Here is a 24,081-nt window from a genome sequence, read left to right on the forward strand (position 1 = left end):
GTAATCGATTACGATTGCGAATACATTGTCTAGCAATCATGATTACAATCATGATTACATTTCCACAAATCTACACAAATAATGAAATGATGTTACCACCATGAAGTTATGCACTTTATTTTACAACCATACCGATTTCATTCATTGAAAGACATAATGGATCATTTCTGATTATTTTTTTTAATTATTTCAAACATTTATAAACGTATGTATACTGCAGGGAGGGAATCAGTATATATATATATATACGCCATGAATTAAGACGTCTTTGTTTTACAGACAAAAGAGGCCTGTGTGGTAGCTGCGACTTTTCCGCATGTCGGCGCTCGGGAAGTGGACACGCTGTTGGCCATTAGACCCAATCTTCTCATAACAAAAAATGGTCATTCAAACTAATATTTAACCATTTTCACAATGACAACGAATGGTGCTTGTGAAATATTTTTTTCTGATTTGTGTGTCAGTCCTCTCAGCGAATTACGACTCGAAAAAATAGGGTCTTCTCAGGCGCACGTGGAAGAATTTAAACAGTGCGTGTAGGTGTGTGTGTGTGTGTGTGTGTGTGTGTGTGTGTGTGTGTTGGGGGGGGGGGGAAAGGAGCATTAGGAGGTGTTCGAGCCCCGATGCCATCCCTCTACACACGCTAGGTCAAGTGAAGTAAAGTCAAGTAGATAGGTAAAAGTCATCCTGAGCAAGCTATTGTTACGCGGGCTTGACGTAGCCTCGCCTGTTACGCGTTCGGTCTAGGATCGACCCCCCCCCCCCCCCCCCCCCCCCCTGGGCCCATTGGGCTATTTCTCGTCCCAGCCAGTGCACCACGACTGGTATATCAAAGGCCGTGGTGTCTGCTATCCTGTCTGTGGGATAATGCACATAAAAGATCCCTTGCTATTAATGGAAAAATATAGCGGGTTTCCTTTCTAAGATTATATGTCGAAATTACCAAATGTTTGACATCCAATAGCCAATGTTAAATAAATCAATGTGCTCTAATGGTGTCGTTAAACAAAACAAACTTTATCTGTTGTTATGCACGCCTGTCCTGGGCGCAGATTGTGGCGTGTGTCAGCCCTTCTGTCCAAGAGAGGTCCAGCAAAGCCAAATTTGTGTTTTATTGTTTACACTTATTTTGATTCTGATATCCAATAAAGGTTTGAGCATTTCACACATTTCAACTATATGTGCTATCTGTTCAGGACAGTGATTAGTGAGAGAGAAGTTGATGTAGTGGCTTAGTTACACCTACTTAATCTTATTCTGGGTGAGTGCCGGTACCGGAATGCGAACCCAGTACCTACCAGCCTTATGGCCAAAGGCTTAACTACTACACCACCGAGACCGGTAGCTAGGCTATATTTATGCAGTGCAATTCACACCCCCCCCCCCCCCCCCCCCCTACACCCCTGCGACCCACAGTTGGTGATTCTCTATAATGGTTGTAGACATGTGACATTTAGGTTTGTAATCGAATAACTGCTAAAGTTTGTTTTGTTTAACGACACCACTAGAGCCCATTGATTTATCAGTCATCGGCTGTTGGATATCAAACATTTGGTAATTTGTGACATATGGTCTTAGAGCGAAAACCCACTACATTTTTCCATTAGTAGCAAGGGATCTTTTATATGCACCATCTCACAGACAAGATATCACATACCAATCGTGATGCACTGGCCAGAACGAGAAATATCCGAAATGGGCCCACCGACGGGGGTCGATCCTAGACCAACCGCGCATCAAGCGAGCACTTTACCACTGGGCTACGGCCCGCCCCCAACCGCTGGTTAAAACAATGCATTGTCATTTCATTTCAACTTATTTTCGTGCTTATATCCAATTACAGTTCAAGCACGCTGTCCTGGGCACACACATCAGCTATCTGGGCTGTCTGTCCAGGACAGTGGGTTAGTTTCCTCTCTAAGACTATATGTTAAAATTACCAAATGTTTGACATCCAATAGACAATGATTAATAAATCAATGTGCTCTATAGGTAGTACTAAACCAAATAACTTCCGGCTGGGTCAAAGTTCGAGGTGCACCCAACTTTTGATAGAGAAGTTAACACCACAAGTCCTGTGATTGGTGATAAATGTGAGTGTGTTGGTTAAAAAAAAATATATAGTTTCATCTGGGATAAAAAAAAATATGCAATTTTATTTCATCTAGTACCACTGTGTCAAGTAGCCAGTGGGTTAGTTGTTAGTTGGTTAGTGGTTAGTGAGAGAGAAGAGGGTGTAGTGGCCTTACACCTACCCATTGAGCCCTTAAGAACTCGCTCTGGGTTGGAGCCGGTACCGGGCTGCGAACCCTGTACCTACCAGCCTGTAGACCGATGGCTTAACCACTGCACCACCGAGGCCGGTAATGCATTGTGTTGTTGTTGTTTTGTTTTTTTAGTGATTTGTTTGTTGTTGTGATAGTGGTGGTACTGGTGGTTTTATTTTAATTGTTTGTTTGTTAAATTTATAAATTTTATAAATGAAGGAAGGAATGCGAAACGTGATGCTAGAAGGCTAAACGTAATGTGCGACTGTTTGGAAGATCGATATGTAGTTTTTAATAGCATACATACACCACATAAAAGCACACGGGAACGCACGTTACAAGATGTTGACATAGTCTGAGCAGTTTATTTACATGCTCAAATATACTAAAAAGACTGAATCGATATATAATTTCTGTCTTGCTCTTGGTCTACCCGACTGCCTGTCTGTATTCGTCCATCCGTCTGTCTGTTTGTCTGTGTTTCTGTATCTCTTATTGTAAGCGATGATATGTAAAAACATTGCAGAACTACAATGTAATTTCTTTGCCAGTCAGGATTAGGTTTGGTTTTACAATAGGGGCGGGATGTAGCCCAGTGGTAAAGCGCTCACTTGGTGCGCGGTCAGTTTGGGATCGATCCTCATCGGTGGACTATTTCTCATTCCAGCCAGTGCACCACGACTGGTATATCAAAGGCCATGGTATGAGCTATCCTGTCTGTGGGAAAGTGTATATAAAAGATCCCTTGCTACATTAAGAAAAATATAGCGGTTTTCCTCTGATGACTACGTGTCAGAATGACCAAATGTTTGACATCCAATAACCGATGATTAATTAATCAATGTGCTCTAGTGGTGTCGTTAAACAAAACAAACTTTAACTTTGGTTTTAGACTTAAAATATACATTTTGCCTTATTATTGCATCATGTGGACAGAAGTAATTCTGTTTGTAGAAAAGTGGTTATAAAACACTCCTTTGTAATAGTAAGGGAAGCAATAATTTTATGTAGTGTCTGCGAGTTCATTCTTTAATTTTTCTGAAAAATGAGAGATCATGTTAGGCATTTAATAGTTCCTAAGTATGTGCTGCTCTGTCGACCTTTCGACCGAAGTACCTCAGGCGAGCGCCCGATTAAGGGGCCGTCCATAGTTAAACAGACATTTTTGTTTTTAAAAGTCAGTTGTCATATCGTATCATGTTATATATTATTGGGGGGGGGGGGGCTGGGACGTAGCCTGGTGGTAAAGCGCTCGCTTGATGCACGGTCGGTTTGGGATCCATCCCCGTAGGTGGACCCATTGGGCTATTTCTCGTCCCACCAGTGCACCACGACTGGTATATCAAAGGCTGTAGTATGTGCTATCCTGTCTGTGGGATGGTGTATATAAAAGATCCCTTGCCACTAATGGAAAAATGTAGCGGGTTTCCTCTCTAAGACTAAATGTCAAAATTACCAAATGTTCGACATCCAATAGCCGGTGATTAATAAATCATTGTGATCTAGTGGTGTCATTAAACAAAACAAACTTGGGGCAGGACGTAGCCAAGTTGCAAAACATTCGCCTGATGCGCGGTCGGCCTAGGATCGATCCCCGTCGGTGGCCCCATTAGGCTATTTCTCGTCCCTGCCAGTGCACGACGACTGGCACATCAAATGCCTTCGTATGTGCTACCCTGTCTGTGGGATGGTGCATATAAAAGATCCCTAGCTAATAATGGAAAAATGTAGCGGGTTTCCTCTCTAAAGTTGCATCCTAACCGGCCGCGCCCCTGCGTGTGCTGTAACCTCACCGTGGTGCAGGGGTGTAACATTCTCTTTGAGAATGGCCAATACAGCACAAATTGAAGTTTAGAGTAAAATTCGGTGTCCGTAAAATTCTGTGATATTTGTATTTGTATTTTTGCACAGTTCTTTACACTGTTTTTGTTTAAACCTTGAATTTTTATATTGATGTTGATCATCACTTTATTTATTTGCATTACCATAGTTTGACACCCAATAGCCGATGTATTTTTCGTGCTGGGGTGTCGTTAAACATTCATTCATTCCTAACCGGCCGCGAGCGACACGAGCGATTATATTAGAAATCATTGATTTCAATTGCAGTATAAATCTGTCGCGTCTCGCGCGTGTGCAGTTAGGATGCGGCAATGGAAATCAATGATTTCTAAAATAATCGCTCACATCGCTCGCGGCCGGTTAGGATAGAGCTTTAGACTATAATATATCAATCTTTCCAAATGTTTGACATCTAATAGCCGATGATTAATAAATCAATATGCTCTAGTGGTGTCGTTAAACAAAACAAATTTCAATTTTCATATATTATTTGTCATACAAATGATTTCATCAGAAGGGGCCCAGTGGTAAAGCGTTCGCTTGATGCGCGGTCGCTTTGGGATCGATTCCTGTTGGTGGGCTCATTGGGCTGACATATCAAATGCCTTGGTGTGTTCTATTCTGTTTGTGGGATGATGCAAATAAAAAAATCCCTTGCTACTAATTATGGAAAAATATAGCGGGTTTCCTCTCTAAGACTATAAATTACCAAATGTTTGACATCCAATAGCGGTGATTAATAAATCAATGTGCTCTAGTGGTGTCGTTAAACAAAACAAACTTTTCTTATATTATTTGTCATTCAAATTCATTTCAACGTATTTTCGTGGTTATATGCAATTAAGGTTCAAGCACGTTATCCTGGGCACACACCTCAGCTATCTGGGTTGTCCGTCCGCAACAGTGGGTTAGTTGTTAATGGTTTGTGGTTAGTGAGAGAGACGAGGGTGTAGTGGTCTTACACAGGTCTACTCAGTGAGTCGTTAAAACCCGCTATGGGCTGCGAATCCAGTACCTACCAGCCTTATGTCCGATGATTTAACCACGACACCACATGCAAATTGTCTCCCTTGTTACACACAGGTGGCTCTCTTTTCAAAAGACAGGTAATAGGTATTCGTCAGGTGAGACATAACAGTTGACAAGGGTTTTCACTTTTGTCACGGTCTAATAAATCTTCGGTGAACTTGAGGTGCATGCAGGATTTTACTTCGTAACCAGACCACAATATCACGTTGCATGCGTATATTTGTTACTAATTTAACTTTTAGAAGAGATCTGTTGTCACACACAAAGTTCTTGACGGGCCAAATATCGAAAACACGGAATTGACCCCAGCCTAGGTAGGATCCTACTAAACCGGGCTCGGCCACAAGTACAGAAATCGACGTGTTCAAACGGTAAGATTTACGACTTTTTATATACTTTTTCTAAAAAAATAAAATTGTATATTTATGTATTTTTTATTATGTAAATATTATTGTTGATATTGTTTGTTTTTTACTATCAAAGACTGTAGAAAAGAGTTTTGGCCTGTAATATGTTTTGTAAACATATGAGCACTCTTGGTGTAAAAAGCCCATTGGAATGATATCTGAAGTGGGGGAAGGGTGCACCAGGACGAATACTGTATTATATATATATATATAACTAAGTAGTAACAAAAGGTGTAACGGTATATATATTTATTTATTACCCCAGCGGTCACTCGTAACAGGGAAAATATTTTCCATATTTTCTCAGTGAGAAATATTCTGCATTGGTCTAACGAACAATACTATTAGACAATTTGACGCTTACAAACCAATGACTTTGTCGGTACTAAATATGACGTCATCATGATTTGACAAACACACAAAATGACGTCATGTAGTTTAAAAGAGTTTGCCTTTACAGTCTCTGTTTTTGGTGTTAAATTAATAACAAAATGTTATTTTAATGCAATTCATTATAGATTTGGAAGCAGAATAAAAAGAACTTGTGTTTTTTTAAATTATCTATGAACATGATTAAATTACAACGTTATAGTAATTCTCAGAACAGTGCGTAAAGTGGTTTACATCATTCCTATACAGGTTGACCTTCGTGTATGTGCGTCGAAAATAAAAGCTTTTAGAGAAAAAATAGCTGAGGTAATAAATAGAATAACAAACTCGGTACCAGTTATTATCAAATTTATGTCCCTCGTGACATAAATTTTATAATAACTGGTAACTCGTTTATTATCCTCTATATATATACACACACACACACACACACACACACACACATATACAGCCAACAGATACATGCTCTGTTTACCGGGTATATGTAATATATTATAATGATTAGATTAACCTAGATTATTGCATTGGTGCATGCAGGATTTTGTTCTTGGAAGAGAATGAAAGAAAGAAATGTTTTATTTAATATCACACTCGACACATTTTATTTATGGTTATATGGAGCAGGGGTGTACAAATGTGAAATTGTGATGGTTGCCCAACATCATCTCTTGGTTGCCCACATATTTCATAAAACTTTTTTCATTTTATTTGTTTTATGATTTTCTTGGTTGCCTGTCGGGCAACTGTTTGACAAAGAATGGTTGCCCACAACATATTTTGGTTGTCCCGGGCGCACGGACAACCAATTTGTGCACCCCTGTATGGAGTCAGACACATGGTTAAGGACCACACAGATTTTAAGAGGAAACCCGCTGTCGCCACTTCATGGGCTACTCTTTCCGATTAGCAGCAAGGGATCTTTTATTTGCGCTTCCCACAGGCAGGATAGCACAAACCATGGCCTTTGTTGAACCAGTTATGGATCACTGGTCGGTCCAAGTGGTTTACACCTACCAATTGAGCCTTGCGGAGCACTCACTCAGGGTTTGGAGTCGGTATCTGGATTAAAAATCCCATGCCTTGACTGAGATCCGAACTCAGTACCTACCAGCCTGTTGACGCCACCGAAGCCGGTTGGAAGAGAGTGTGACGTGAAACAAGGATGTATCTTCAGTATTACAAAGTTCGCTAACATACGTCATATTACCGGTATGACAATATTTCTAAATAAAGACACATGCAGCCAACCAAGACCTTACATCCTCCTAGTTAGAAACAACAACCGATTATTTATATGTGTGCCTGTACATTCATTCAGGGCACTTTGGTGTGTGAGTGAGTGTGTGTTTGTAAGTGTGTGTGTGTGTGTGTATGTGTGACAAGGAAATGAAGATGGTTTTAACAAATGATAAAGAAATTAAGCTGGTGTTGACAACTGTACATAATTTTAAGAGAAATAGTCTCGTTACAAAACGTGTGTGTTGGGGAGTCGAGCTGAAAACTGCCACATTTTAGTGCTTATATGGTAGCAGGACTAGCTCTGCCACTCGCCAAATTCACCAACTGTGAATTTTAGAAATGATTGACAAATTTTTATTTTAATTTGGCGAAAAAAAATTCATGCAATAATTGATATTTGCTGGAAAATAACTTGAGTTTTGCATTTTTGGACGTAAATTTTGCGAAATGTTTTGCACACCCAGAGCTAGCCCTGGGTAGTATGGGACGGGACGTAGCCCAGCGGTAAAGCGCTCGCTTGATGCACGGTTGGCCTAGGATCGATCCCAGTCGGTGGGGCTATTAGGTTAATTCTCGTTTTACCATGACTGGTTTTATATCAAATAAAAAGGCTGTGGTATGTGCTATCCTGTCTGGAATGATGCATATAAAAGATCCCTTGCTAGTACTAAAAAACATGTAGCAGGTTTCCTTTCAATGACTGTTAAATAGTGTTTTCCCTAGATTGTTTTAGCATGGTGCAGCACCATGCCTCAGTAGTCTAGCACCACTTGCCGTAATCAGTGCCATGCTGCCCTGAGACTAAACAAGCCTTTTTCAATAATTAATTCTAAAATTGCCTTCATAAAACACCCAAAAAGGTATTATTAATTAATAAAATATGCCTTATATATCTTTTGCCATTCATTTATTAAAGCAAGCACATAAATTACATTAATGTTTATTTCAATTAATTTTTGTGTATTTTTAATGAAAAACAAGTGCCCCGAAAATGATGAGAATGCCCCAAAAGTGTTTGGTCTACCATGCCTTGCCAAATTTCTAGGGAAATTTTAACTTAAAATTACCACAATATATGATTGACATCCAATAGCCAATGATTAATAAATCAATGTGCTCTAGTGGTGGTGTTAAACCAAACAAACTCATCTTATATGGTAGTGAGAGAATAATTTGTGCTGTTGTTTTCTTTCACCTTCTGATCTAGACATTAAACTTACTCTGTGAGTAAGGGCTGGACAGCCCTCTACGTTAACGTTTCCATCTATAGGAGCCAGATTGAGCTATTTCTCCTTCCAGCTTGTGCACCATGACTCATTTATCAAAGGCCACGGCATGTGCTATCCTGTCTGTGGGATGGTGCATATAAAAGATCCCTTGCTACTAATGAAAAAATGTAGTGGGTTTCCTCTCTAAGACTATATGTCAAAATTACCAAATGTTTGAAATCCAATTAATAAAGCAATGTGCTCAAGTGGTGTCATTAAACAAAACAAACTTTTTTAAAAGCACATATTTTTTACACAAATCTGCAAGTTTAATGTCAACTTTGAAATGGTGCATGTCAAAACCTATTTCCGATTGACACTGATTCTGCATTTCACCTTTTTTCAGTAACCTAAAACTAAAACTACCCTCCCCTCATGTACCTCATCATCATAATGTATTATGTCACAGTGTTAAGAGTTTGTGCTTGCAAGATGAAACACAACTGGTAAGTAAGTATCGAGGAAAGGACTATTACCGGCATTAGTGGTGTTGTGGTTAAGTTATCGGACATACGGCTGGTATAGGTACAGACTTCGCAGCCCCGTACCGGCTCCCACCCAGAGCGACTTTTAACGACTCAATGGGTAGGTGTAAGACAACTACACCTTCTTCTTTCTCACTAACCACTATCAAGTAACTCACTGTCCTGGACAGACAACCCAGATAAGCTGAGGTGTGTGCCCAGGACAAGGTGCTTGAACCTTAATTGGATATAAGCACGGAAATAAATTGGAATAAATAAATTAATGAAAGGAAAGGATTATTTTTTGACACCAAAGTATTATGTACACAATCCATTGCAGGTTTTTTTTTGAAGGAAAAATTATTTGACATTGTTGTAGCATACAATGCATACTTTAAAATGTACACGATCATTCATTTTGTAGATAGATGTTTTAAAGTGCTATAAATCAAGTGGACGGGAATTGGTAGGGAAAGTCCATAGTATTAATTACTGGAGTTCAATGGCATTGATAAACAACACCCTTTGCCGTATACAGAAAAAGAAATAAAAAATTAACGATGACCAAAATAGACGGGTAGTGGGAATTGGGTCATTGTTTAAATCTATGCCTACCCAGTACCATAGTTGCCAGTCTTACTCTGATGGCTTAACCACCGTACTACCAACATCACCCAATGTCTTCTGTGTGTATACTTAGCTTATTTGCTATACATATATCAGCTACTTTGCTTTTGTAGTATGACCAGGCAAGCCTGACTGACCTTTTATAAGACATGTATTTGTTGGCTTCGCTTCAGTGTTTGTAGTCAGACTACACATCAAGGTCATCTTCTGACAATCTACAGTACCACTGTGATAAAAACAGCAAACTTGTTTTTTAGTTACAGTTGTGTATGAACATTATCTACAAAAACAATAAACATACCTAACATTCTATAGTTTATTTACTTGTACATTTTGTTTTTTGGTGCTGAATAACTTCTAAATTTTGTATAACAAATTCTGCCCACTTCAAACTTACCTCCCCCCCCCCCCCCCCCCCCAACCTGTCCCGGACTTATAGTCACTGGTAATGTCAGAGGCTAAGCCCAAGATGGGCGTGCTTGAAATGTTTGTGGTATTATAAGCACGTAAAAATAGTTCACCCCCATCGGCCTGCTACCGATTTGATCGGCTGCTGGTGCTCCCTTGTACCTGCCAGTGCAGGCGGTCCCTCCTCTCACCCCCCCCCCCCCCCCACCTTTCCTGTCATGGACGGAGGAGCCGGCCTTGGCCGGCTCTTGTGCCCACGACAGGCATGCGCTACAACATCTTGTTCTGAATGTGCACATAAAACCCTATGACCTGACCTGTTCACACTCACGCAGAATAATTTGAAAGAAAAGAGTGTTCGTTTAATGACACTCCAGCACATTCTTTAATCAATCATTAAATGATTACGTTAAAACGGACCGGCCTCGGTGGTGTCGTGGTTAAGCCATCAGACATAAGGCTGGCAGGTATAGGATTCGCAGCCCGGTATCGGCTCCCACTCAGAGTGAGTTTTAACAACTCAATGGGTAGGTGCAAGACCACTACACCCTCTTCTCTCTCACTAACTACTAACAACTAACCAACTGTCCTGGACAGACAGCCCAGATAGCTGAGATGTGTGTGCCCAGTACAGCATACTTGAACCATAATTGGATATAAGCATAAAAATAAATAGAAATGAGAAATGAGTTAAAATGGTAGTTGCAGTTCTAAAGTAAAGTCTGCAGCCACATAGACTGTTCTTTTTATTTAAAGGTCCACAAGCATGGCACATTATTAATACACAGTATATACAAAAAATACATAAAGATTACATTATTAACCATAAAAAACAAAAATACCATCTCAATTATTAATAAAACGACTTTTTGTAAAACGCTTAGGGGAAAAAACACTGATCCAGTCGATCTGACCTGTGATGTAGCATCAGGTGAATTCCACTCATTTATTAGTAGGTTAGCATGGCGATAGCATGTAATGATTCTTCGGAAAATAGCTCATTCTTATCGGACGTTAGTTTGGACATTTCGGACTTGTCGCATTTGTCTATTTATTCTAATGCTACCTCGATTGGTGAGGAAGAAGGAGAAAATCCGTTAGGGGTACATCCCTATCAGTTTGAACCATAGTACCCCAACGATGATCCGTCGAGCCAAATGCGGTCAGCCTATTTGCAGCCCGGAGCCCGGATGTCATCCGGTGACAAAAACAAAGTCTGAATATTAATGCCGAGGTGTACATTGTTCATATTTGGCACAAAGATACACCTCAACACGATGCATTTATATATGTTAAAAAAAAAAAAATGTAGGAAAAATATTTTTTAGAACGGGGGGAATACAGGCTTGGAACAGACAAGTTCTTTAACAAAAGTTTCGGTGCCATTCCCATCTACCATCTTAGATAATTGTCGTAATCCCCAGGTGTGAAGTGGTCACTGCAAATCGAATCCCATCTTGACGGTCCTTTCCAATATGCAAGTGTTCGGTTTAAGAACTGCTTCCATGCAAACAATGTCGGTTTGTCTTTCGGAAAAATATGCAAACTTCTTTTGCCTTTAACTGCAGCTTTTGTACATCCATACACCGAACAATGGTTCACCATGTTTCACATTTGAAAGATATCTTCAAAATAATATTCCAAACATACAATTCAATTCAATTCAATAGAATAACATTTTCGCATTTTAAAAATACTTCCATGTAAAATGACCGAAAGGCTGCGAATCACGCGTTAATGTTATGCCGGTTAGCGCGTCACGTGACTTGACTCTTGGAGTTCAGAGGCTTTTTGGCAAGCGGTGGGGAAAACGCGACTTTTTATTGCGAATATATTAAAAACGGGTAAATTTATAAAATTTTATTTGATTGATAATTCATATATATTGTAAACGGTATACGTAGATACCAACAATAGTGAATTATGTTTTTGATAAATGTAGACCTTTAACAACAAGGGGTGTTTGTAATCTTTATGGTGTAATAGCAGCTACAATGTACATGTGCATACATATACTGTAGATCCTGAAATTAATGCGTCCCTAAATTAATGCGAGTAATGGTGGGAAGACTAAAATACGACATGAAATTAAAGGCATACTGTCAAGGATTTAAGGACCTTATTTCTCTAAAAATAAAAATTACATTAATTGTTGGAAACCAAATCTAGCTATCGCATCACCTTAAGTGAACCATGATGGGGTGAAATCCATGTCATCCCTCTTGGCAATTTTAGTTTTTGAATTTTGGATCATTGCCATAATTCAATTATTTTTACAAAGTGTCATTAATAAATGGAGTATGGTGGTTATGAAGATGGTTAAATAAAGTACATTTAGGGACAAATCAAATTATTGTTGTTCAGGTAATACTTTGTTGGACTATTAAATAGGTCAGTGGTCTGTGACAATATGCCTTTAATGTGAGTAGACTCCCTTTGAAAAATTAACTTTCCTAACACCAGGCATCTCTGTACTTTTTGGTTAAATCCAAGTTACAGGCATCTTCAATGAGATCAATGTACTAATATATCTGTGAACACATCATTTAACCTGAGTATTCCCTATTGTTTTTGGTGAGTTCAACTCAAAGCATATTTTTGCAGCAATCGTTTACATAACGTGTATAGTTACCTAAATCTGGCTAATCATACATATCATTACAACTATACCAACACAGTTGCAAGGAACTTGAACAGTAAAGACAAAGAAAAGATTGATTGCAATATTAACTGCTAAAACCCATTCACGCGCGATGGATTATGTCAGCTTTTGACAGGGTGGCCTGATACCTGCAGTGATCACGTGTCTGGCAGCTTGCCAGACTATTGGACAATTAGTCTTGTCTCGTCTACGATGAATTGTGCTGCACTTGTTTTATAAATATATTAGAATTTTAATCTTTTTTTTTTTTAATGGCGTGTGACACATAGCTTACTGAACTATTCAACAATTAGTCTGTATTGCCTACAATTAATTGTTTTCCATTCTATTTTATAAATATATTAGAATTTTATTTTGGGTGGGTTATGTTTTAATAGCGTGGGATAAATATACAAAACAGAAATAAATGTGTAATATTATTAATGTGAAGAACACGAACTCGCAATTTTTCGTATTAATATTATGATGGCATTAACTCGGGATCTACAGTACATCATGAATTTTTCAATATTAATCATAGGGCATTGGTAGCAATCAGGGGTGGGACATAGTCCAGTGGAAAAGTGCTTGCTTAATGCATGGTCAGTCTAGACAGGGCTAGCTTTGGGTCAGCAGAAAATTTCGTCAAATTGTCTATTAAACTTACAGAAACCCAGTTATTTTGTTATAAAATATCAATTAATACTTAATAGTCTTATTCAACTTACCGTACTAGCACAACAACAATGCTATACGACCCTGAGTCTACCCTTGCACAGTTGTAGGACATACATCCGGCAAGGGGAGATAATTCTGCAGTGGAGGTTATAACTCATGGTCGTATAGCATTGTTGTTGTGCTAGTACTAGGTAAGTATGAATAATAATTAAAATTAGAAGAAAAAAATTCTAAAATTATTTCGTCAATTTAAAATAAAATTTGCCAGTTGTTTTTAAAATTTGCAATTAGCGAATTTGGCGTGTGCCATAGCTATCCCTGCCATAGCTATCCCTGCTATAATCAATCCCTATCGATGGGCCAAGTGAGCTATTTCTCATTCCAGCCAGTTGACCACTACTGGTATATCAAAGGCTTTACTATTGGGCTACATCTCACCTCAACTCCATTTGTAGCTGGTGCTGAGAAGCAAACCCAGAACCTACTGGACTTAACTCTGTAGGTTAACCACCCCTGCACATGCTGTAACCTCACCGTGGTGCAGGGGTGTAACATTCTCTTTGAGAATGGCCAATACAGCACAAATTGAAGTTTAAAGTAAAAGTCAGTATCTGTCTATGATATTTGTATATGTATTTTTGCACAGTTCTTTACACTGTTTTTTTTTATATCTTGAATTTTTATATTGATGTTGATCATTACCTTATTCGTTTCCATTACCATAGTTTGACACCCAATAGCCGATGTATTTTTCGTGCTGGGGTGTCGTTAAACATTCATTCATCCATCTATCTGTAGGTTAACTACTAAAATACTGAGGCTATTAAAACTAAATATGACCATAGCTGAACAAAAAGAGTAAAACTTTCTTTCAGTTTTAAAACATGTATTTAACAAATACCACAAAACATTAAGAAATGTCCAACCTTGGGGTCAGACAAAATGTCACAATCATTAATGATTGTATAATGTTGTATTTAATACAAAGTTGATCCAGTGAAACTAATATAATGATTGATGATAACATTGCAGCTGATTACCAACGCTAGTAGGGCCTCCACGAGTACTCGAATACTCGGGCACGGGTCAAGTCTAGCGAGACTCCAGTCCATTCACAGGACTCTGAGTACCCGTGCAAGGAATAGGATAGGATAACATTTTAACATACCTACATGTATTTGCAATCAAGATTCAAGCACCGTGCAAGGAAGAATATTCTCATTTAATTATATATATATTTTTTTTACGTCATTTTGCCATATGCTTGCAGCCAGTTGCATTACAGTGCTATGAGAATGTGTGCAATGTAATACAATGGCATGATTTGGCGTCCATGTTCAGCGCACCGGCCTCGGTGGCGTCGTGGCAGGCCATCGGTCTACAGGCTGGTAGGTACTGGGTTCGGATCCCAGTCGAGGCATGGGATTTTTAATCCAGATACCGACTCCAAACCCTGAGTGAGTGCTCCGCAAGGCTCAATGGGTAGGTGTAAACCACTTGCACCGACCAGTGATCCATAACTGGTTCAACAAAGGCCATGGTTTGTGCTATCCTGCCTGTGGGAAGCGCAAATAAAAGATCCCTTGCTGCCAATCGGAAGAGTAGCCCATGTAGTGGCGACAGCGGGTTTCCTCTCAAAATCTGTGTGGTCCTTAACCATATGTCTGACGCCATATAACCGTAAATAAAATGTGTTGAGTGCGTCGTTAAATAAAACACTTCTTCTTCTTCCATGTTCAGTGCTGGAATTAAGATACATAATGCTATATTTTACTTTATTCCTTAGTCTCATTATTATCTAATTGCGGGTACTCATGTCTGGGTCAAGTTTGACCCTCGAGTACTCGTGTCCAATGTTTTGGACTTGTGGAGGCCCTAAATGCTAGTGGTGCATACTTACTAGGGATGGGTATTATGAGAGTTTTTGAAGATCATAATACCGCAGGAAATACTTTCATTAAAATGTAAGTTCAGTGCAAATTCACATTGGTAACTTTTTAAAGTAAAAACCATGTGAACCTACATCCAGTTACCTCACATTTTTAGATGTTGTCCCCGGTATACCACATATATATCAAATGTCATAATAGTGACTGTTCCATCTTGTTTCAGTCTGGACCAAGGGTAGCATTTAAAATATTATGTTATGCATGTAATAACCATAATTAATGTGGAGGTTTTTCTTATAAATACACCCATAGTTGAGAAGCTCATGTGTTGTTTATGCACATGACAATAACACTCATACATATAGCACTGGCTGTTCCTCAGTGCACGGTGACCCAGTTGCCATAGTCTTATGATCTGATGGAATAAACATTGAAATTGATTTGTCTATGATGTATATAAGTTAACCTGAAAGGAGCACATTTTAAGTTAACTGCAATAACAAGTGCTGTAAAAGATTTAGTTGGAAAAGACCATTGATTATTTTTTTTAACCTGGTTTTTGAGGGTATGTAAGAAATAGAATACTATATTCGTGTTTATTAGATACCATTTATCTTACAAACATATCCAACTCACCTTTGCTCTTTAGATGTGTTTTGAACCAAGATAATGGAATCTAATGGCCACTTGTGTAGTATTCTTAATTTCCTATCTTTTGCAGTATTTAGAATGTATGTTCACTATAATTTGATTTTAAACTGAAATTAAATAACTTGGTTCTGTGTGAATATTGATGGAATATATTTAGTATGTAAATGTATATTTAACATTTTGCATGATTGATATTTTTTCCTGTTTTGTTTTTCATAATTTGTTTCATTATTTTTTTCAATTGCATTAATAATTTATTACTATGATCATTAGGGTAGTTTACAATCATCAACATATTTATGAGTGTCTATATATGAACTCAACTCAAGGATGGGGTTGGGGTTGGTGTTGCTTATTGCCAGCATAGACTTTATGGAAATTTTTTATATATAAAAACTGATTGGATGGGGGAAGGTAAGGATGTCATTAACTCTGTTACTGGAGATTTTTCTCCACCTACTTAATAAATGTTCACCAGGTATAGAATTATAAATAATGAATAACTTCCGTCCTGACTGAATGTTAGTATTTTTTCATAATTTGTGCATGTTGATCATCTTGTGATATAGGCATTGGAAAGTTCATCCCTGATTAGGTAATATGGCTGGTGAATAATGTGTGGTGTAAACCAATGAAATTACATCATTCGTAGGCTTTGGTATCAACTTGTTTAGGTCACATAACATTTGTAACAAATGAAAATGGCCAACCATAATTTCATTTTCAACAACATTTATTGTTTTGGGGAACTTGATGTAGCCCAGTGTCTTGATGCCGGATCTATTTAGGATCGATTCCAGTTGGTAGGCCCGGTGGGCTAGTTCTCATTCCAGCCAGTGCGCCTCAACTGGTATAACAAAGGCTGTGGCATGTACTATTCGGTCTATTGGATGATGCATATAAAAGATCCCTTGCTGCTCATTGACAAGAGTAGCCCATGGAGTGGCAGCAGCAAGTTTCCACTCTCATTATCTGTCTCATTATTTACATTCAGAATTTTTTACTCCAAAATTGGGAATAAAAAATTACATAGATTTTGGGAAATGGTGGGGAATGATTCTGATTATGGGAGTTTAGAAACATAGGTGATAAAACCCTGAATACCTGTGGTGCACTATGGTGAAAATACATACATATATACCTGTGCATATAAAGTAGTCAGCTGGATAGGTTACAGCAAATCTTTTTTCAAATGGCTAAGTGGTTTAACCTGGTTAATGCTCTCTGCGTTCAGTAGGTACACAGTAGACTTTTGTGATGTGGTCCATGATCTTATTGTAATGCTAAGTGTCTGGAGCAATATACATATATGTCATACATATGTTATGTTGTACCTGTGTACCGGTACGTGTACTGGTATAGACAGTTTATTCTGTCAGTCGGAAAATGGAAACAGTGAATTTGAATTTAGTCAGTACATTTTAGGACATTTTTCTAAAACATGCTCTTAGAAAATTAGCTTGTTAATCAATCTTTTGTTATACAGTTTTTTTTTTTTTACTGTAATAACTAAAATGTATTTTCAGTCCAGTTTAAACTTTTCATATTTGTTGATGTTTTCTAAAAAAGAGAATAATTATTGATGTATAACAGTCATAAACTGCATAACATTGTGTTGCATAGTGAAGCAATTTTATACCAAATTCACACAAAAAAATACAAACAATTTTTGTAATTACAAACAACAGAACTTATTTACATGTATATCAGTTTTTATCGTCCTTTTCATGACCTGTTTTACTTAATGACGTCCCATTTGACGTTATGACGTTACTTCTGAGGGTTTTAGTAACGTAGAGTACTGTAGATCACGTAACAGCAGAACGTTTGTAGTTTTTTTATACTTAACATTTATGTTTTATAAAATAATGTGGTTTTGATTGGCAGAATAGATAGAGAAAGATTGAGGGAATAGAGAGAAATAGAGCAAGAAAGATAGTACATGTAATGTATTGCACTTAATCATAAAACTTGTACTTGATTAAGTGGTTAGATGGTGAATTGCAAGTAATATTTCACAAAACTCAATTGTAACATCTAGTATGCACATGTTTGTAAATGGTCCATGGATTAAAAACCCTCAATACATCTGTTACACTGCTTTCACAACTTGAATGACGTATCATTTAATACAATCATTACCAGCCTCATTGGTGTCATGGTTAAGCCATCAGACATAATGCTGGTAGATACCGAGTTCGCAGGCCGGTACTGGCTCCTACCCAGAACAAGTTTTAACGACTCTTTGGGTAGGTATAAGACCACTAGACCTCTTTTCTCTCACTAACCACTAACAGCTAACAACTAATCCTAGTATGTCCTGGACAGACAGCCCAGATATCTGAGGTGCATGCCCAGTACCGTATGCTTGAACTTTAATAGATATAAGCATAAAAAAAAACAGAAAAAAAAAAATCATTTACATGCACTCAGTTCATGTGCCATGCAGTGCATTTTTTAACATTGATTATATAGCAAATTCTGCTGTATCACATAATGACAGACATTAATTATCCATTTTTGAAGGTTTTAGATAATTTTTATATCTGCAGAAAGTGCAGGTACATGACAAATGTACGAAATACGCTGTCTATATGTGAAACACCTTTTATGTGCAGCAATATAAAATACTCCGTGATTTCGTCACTAGGTCTGATCCCAAATAACCGTAATTAAAATGTGTTGACTGCGTCGTTAAATAAAACATTCCTTCCTTCATCGCTGCATCATCCTGCATGTATGTAAATCCATTTTAGAGAAAATACTGCTGAAGTATTTTACCACTGTACTAAAAACAAAGTTAAAGTTGTTTTTGTTTAACGACACCACTAGAGGGTATATACTACCAAATCAAATCCCATAGACGACAATAGTAACATGTGGCTAAAACTCCTACCTGCAGTGTGTCAATTGACATAAACACCACATATATAAATATTACCACCCCTCACCCTTAAAGTGAATCAGAAAAAATTAGGGGTCAAGCTGTTCATTTCTGAGATAATGGGTAGCATCTATGACTACCCTAGTTCCGCACTTTTTTTTTTTACAAGTACCCCATACATGTTTCAAGCACAAGGCTACTTGACATAGTGGTACTAGATGAAATAAAATTGCATATTTTTTTTTATCCCAGATGAAACTTTTTTTTTTTTAACCAACACATTCACATTTATCACCAATCACAGGACTTGTGGTGTTAACTTCTCTATCAAAAGTTGGGTGCACCTCGAACTTTGACCCAGCCGGAAGTTATTTGGTTTAGTACTACCTTACCTATAGAGCACATTGATTTATTAATCATTGTCTATTGGATTTAGTAATTTTGACATATAGTCTTAGAAAGGAAACCTGCTACATTTTCCATTAGTAGCAAGGGATCTTTTTTATGCCACCATCCCACAGACAGGATAACACATACCACAACCTTCGATATACCAGTCGTGGTGCACTGGTGGAAAGAAAGAAAGAAGTGTTTTATTTAACGACGCACTCAACACATTTTATTTACGGTTATATGGCGTCAGACATATGGTTAAGGACCACACAGATTTTGAGAGGAAACCCGCTGTCGCCACTACATGGGCTACTCTTCCGATTGGCAGCAAGGGATCTTTTATTTGCGCTTCCCACAGGCAGGATAGCACAAACCATGGCCTTTGTTGAACCAGTTATGGATCACTGGTCGGTGCAAGTGGTTTACACCTACCCATTGAGCCTTGCGGAGCACTCACTCAGGGTTTGGAGTCGGTATCTGGATTAAAAATCCCATGCCTCGACTGGGATCCGAACCCAGTACCTACCAGCCTGTAGACCGATGGCATGCCACGACGCCACCGAGGCCGGTTGGTGCACTGGTGGAAACAAGAAATAACCCAATGGGCCCACTGACGGGGGATCGATCCTACACTGACTGCACATCATCAAGTGAATTACGTCCCACCCCTCTTTAGAGAGAATGCTGTCAAAGTATTTTACAAGTGTACTAAAGAAAGTTATGACACACTGTGTACATCTAGCTGTCAATGCAAACAGGTTGTGGAAAGATCTTTTTGTGAGTATAAGATCATATAGCATTCCGTTCATGACAATATAAATAGGCTTGGTATATTTGTGTTCAAAACGGGTGCTTTGAAAATCGTGAGTAGTGTTCTGCACATAATATATTGAGTCTGAATATTTACTTTAGTATTTGCCATGTCATGCTGTTATATCCTGTTATTTTATTTCCTTTCAACGTATTTTCATGCTCATATCCAATGAAGGTTCAAGCATGCTGTCCTGGACACATACCGTAGCTATCTGGGCTCTGTCTGTTCAGGACAGTAGTTTAGTTGTTATTTGTTAGTGGTTAGTGTGAGAGAAGAGGGTGTAGTGGCCTTGTACCTACCCATTACCTACCCATTGAGTCATTAAAACTCGCTTTGGGTGGTAGCCGGTGGCGAACTCTGTACCTGCCGACCTTATGTCCGATGGCTTGACCACGACACCAGTATTTTGTTATTAACCTTCTATTAATCCACCCAGGGGAGACTATATTTCTATATCTGTCAGGCTTTCCCCCATGTAGTTTTCTGGACTTTTGTTATGCAATGCCTCAAAGTAATGAGCTGACATTTTGTTTATATACCTCTATCATATAGTTTTCCAGATCAGGTTTGAGTTTCATGGGTATTTTTGAGAGTCATTGCCCTTGAATTATTACAACTGTGTTTTCCAGGGGCCCATTTTACAAAACATCGTATATTAATGTCTGCAACTAGCAGTTATATTGGTCATACGTTTACACGTGTTTGGAATCTATTTTACGCAGAAACTTACGGTACATCATTATTTAAGATGGAGCATTTTAAGGACCAAAGAAAATGAAATACATGTATATGCATTTCAAACTATATCAGTGTTCTCTTAGTAGTAATAAGAATCGTGGTTTAGTCATAGATTTATGTTTACGTGCAAAACTAGGCTTACGATGCTTTGTGAAATTGGGCCCAGACTTTTTGTCCCAATGCCTCAAGACATTAATGAGATGAAATTTCGTACATCATGGAGTAATCTGTAGTCGTGCACAGCACATTGTTGTTCTAAAGCTTGCGAGATCACATTTATCAACAATTGGGGAAATAACACATCATTTCTTTTTCAATCAATAAAAGGTAAGTTTTCCCTAAAGGCGACACCCCATGATATGAGTGATTTGTACAATAATAGCCATGAAAAATGGCAGCTAATTATTGTGAAAAGACAACATTACTATTTCATCGGTTGCTACGCAGTCGGCTATTCTCATACAAATTAAGGCACTTGTATTGTGTAGTGTTGCTTTAATACCAAATATAGCAGGTACAGTGGAGCAGAAGGTAGCTGGGGGGTGCTTGGGGGGGGGGGGGGGCTCTTACCTCAATAATTCTGAATCAAAAATATTATTGAAAGTAAATATTAAGGCAGAAATGAATTTTACTTGTAGAATGCACGAAATTGCATTTCAGGATATCTAATTTTCAAAATTTTACTAGGGAGTATATCCCCGAAGGCCCTAGGAACTTTGCTTTGTGCTCTAAATCAATCAAACCCCCAAACCCCCCCAAACCCCCCAACCCCCCCCCCCCCTCCCCCAATGTCTACTTGCTTCCACCATGCCTGATATGGGTTGAGAGACCGGAATTGCCAAGCATGTAACAAGAATGGAGTGCATTATTACTCATTACATTGTATGTTGAACTATAATTGTTCTGTAGACTTTTCTTTGCAATGTTTCAAGATCCTGTAGCTTTATCATGTAGGAGTTACACATGGTTGAATTTCATGGATGTTTGCTCAGTTTTGAGTTATGGCCCTTAAACTTAGGAAGATTACAGCTATTATAGTTTGCTGGACTTACTTTGCAACATGTGACAGAGTTATGGCCTTTGAAGTTATATTCATCACAGGATGGGCCCGCTTTTAGACATGTATTGCTTTAGCAATACTCTCGGAATGCTTGTTTAATATTGATGTAATCAACAGTGGCAAAGTAATAAAACAGCATGTTCAAAATCATACTTCTCTACCAGGCATTCTACAAGCAAAATTCATCTCTGCCTTAAGATTTACTACAATAATATCTTTGATTCAGAATTATTGGAGGGGGGTGGGGGTGGGGGTGGGGTGGGGCTAGAGCCCCCTTTACGCCGTGCCTGTTTACTTAACGCTCTCAAGGAGATGGGGATTTGTGGGATGCGTTACTTCTCTACCAGGCACCGGCCTCGGTGGCGTCGTGGCAGGCCATCGGTCTACAGGCTGGTAGGTACTGGGTTCGGATCCCAGTTGAGGCATGGGATTTTTAATTCAGATACCGACTCCAAACCCTGAGTGAGTGCTCCGCAAGGCTCAATGGGTAGGTGTAAACCACTTGCACCGACCAGTGATCCATAACTGGTTCAACAAAGGCCATGGTTTGTGCTATCCTGCCTGTGGGAAGCGCAAATAAAAGATCCCTTACTGCCTGTCATAAAAGAGTAGCCTATGTGGCGACAGCGGGTTTCCTCTCCAAATCTGTGTGGTCTTTAACCATATGTCTGACACCATATAACCGTAAATAAAATGTGTTGAGTGCGTCGTTAAATAAAACATTTCTTTCTTTCTCTACCAGGCAGGAAATGAAAGGAATATTAAATGACACCCCAGCACATTTTAATCAATGGCTGAATGGTATATGTGTTCATTGTGACACATGATCTACAAGACAGTGAGAGAAATAACCCTCTGCTGCCACATACATTATTATGACGTATAATACTATAATTGTTTTTATCCTGCAACCACTATTTCTCTTGACAGAATATGATGACGGATAAGGCAAACTCCTATCCGTATGGTAGCAGGATATGACTTTTGACGTCACTTGTGTGATGTCACACACATTGCTATATTACAAAATCTCTCATTGTACAATGTGGCTGAAATAACAGAAATAATAGCTTTTCCCTTTAATTTTTATGGTCTGCAGGATAAAGATAATAACTAGTTAATTGACGTCAGATATCTGTTTTATCCTGTTCATGCCGAATGAGAAATTCCGCTGGGCAGAGCCTCGCAGAATTTCCCATTCTTACCTTCACAGGATAAAGCAGATATCCGACGTCATAAACTAGTTATTCTCTATTTATGCTGGGCTTATTCACAGATTTGAGCTCACTTTAAATGTGTAAAAAAATATAGGTCGGCTCATGCACAAACATGGGCTTATACCCGGTCACATACATGTACTGTACTACTACTGAATAGCTGCTTTTATATATGATTTCCCCCAGACAATGTATTCATAGCCTTTTATGTACCACTTGTGAAGCACTGTTTGGGATTGGGAAAAATAACAGGTGCACCAAAATGTATTGATCTTATGTCCCTGCAGGCATGTAAACAAATGTATGATATAATAACAAAAATCAATGTAGATATCCATGAATCAATCAGTCCATGAATCAGTCCATCCACCCAAACCCATCTACAGTGTTCAACAGATTTTTGAGAAAGTCACCAGCCCCCTCAAACAAGCTTTGGCTAGTGCCCTATGTATTATAGTGATACAGTTGATCATTTCAGCTAGCCCAGACCACATATTCACTAGTCAGGAACCCTGCCATCCATCATCCATCCATTATAAAACAGGTTCAAAATCAGTGTCTTGCCATGTAAGATGTATTTGACTTACAAAGGCATTTTAATGAATAAAATTATATTATTAAAACATTTTCAAGTGTCTGCTTATTCAGTATGTTTCTGGTTTTTCTTCAACGTTTCGACAGAGGTTCATCCAGAGTTAGGGTTCTTGAATGATCGACAATGACATTTGATCCCATGGATGGTCAATGCCAGACTGTGCAACATCGATTATTTCACAGAATAAAAAATATACTGAAAGGGACATTCCTGAGTTGGCGGCAATTTTTAGATGTTATCGACTAACAGAGACTTTTGTAACGATTGTAATTCCAGAACATAAAATGGTAGATTGGCTGCATGTATTAACAATGCATATTATATTCAAACCTGAGTAGCATTCCATGAATATGCGCAATGTGCACGGGCTACCTGTAATTCAGTCTCAATCCACCCAAACCCATCTGACAGTGGTTCTGTGTTGAATTTTGACAGATGTTCTTGTTCTCAAGACCGTCAGTGTGAGATCTGCGCCACGTGGTCTCCTGACCAGTGGGGTCGGTTCGGTTCGCAGACTTTTGGGTACCAGCAAAATATTGTCATTAGTAGTGAAGTCGGACTTAGTGGGGTAGGTCCCATA

General features: G+C 38.6%; 1 protein-coding gene across 4 annotated transcripts in view; it reads left to right on the plus strand.

Annotated features, from left to right (window-relative positions):
* Positions 1–5,235: 5,235 nt before the first annotated feature.
* LOC121379136 (Ig-like and fibronectin type-III domain-containing protein 1) overlaps positions 5,236–24,081 on the plus strand; it is a 114,727-nt gene continuing 95,881 nt past the window's right edge. For 3 of the 4 annotated variants that reach the window (XR_005958807.1, XR_005958806.1, XM_041507621.1), the window contains exon 1: positions 5,237–5,509. The gene's annotated coding sequence lies outside the window, so the exon portion shown is untranslated. Of the gene's footprint in view, positions 5,510–24,081 lie in introns of all 4 variants that reach the window. The other variant, XM_041507622.1, reaches the window with a different exon arrangement.

The sequence above is a fragment of the Gigantopelta aegis genome, chromosome 8 (assembly GCF_016097555.1).
Source record: "Gigantopelta aegis isolate Gae_Host chromosome 8, Gae_host_genome, whole genome shotgun sequence".
Lineage (NCBI taxonomy): Eukaryota > Metazoa > Mollusca > Gastropoda > Neomphalida > Peltospiridae > Gigantopelta > Gigantopelta aegis.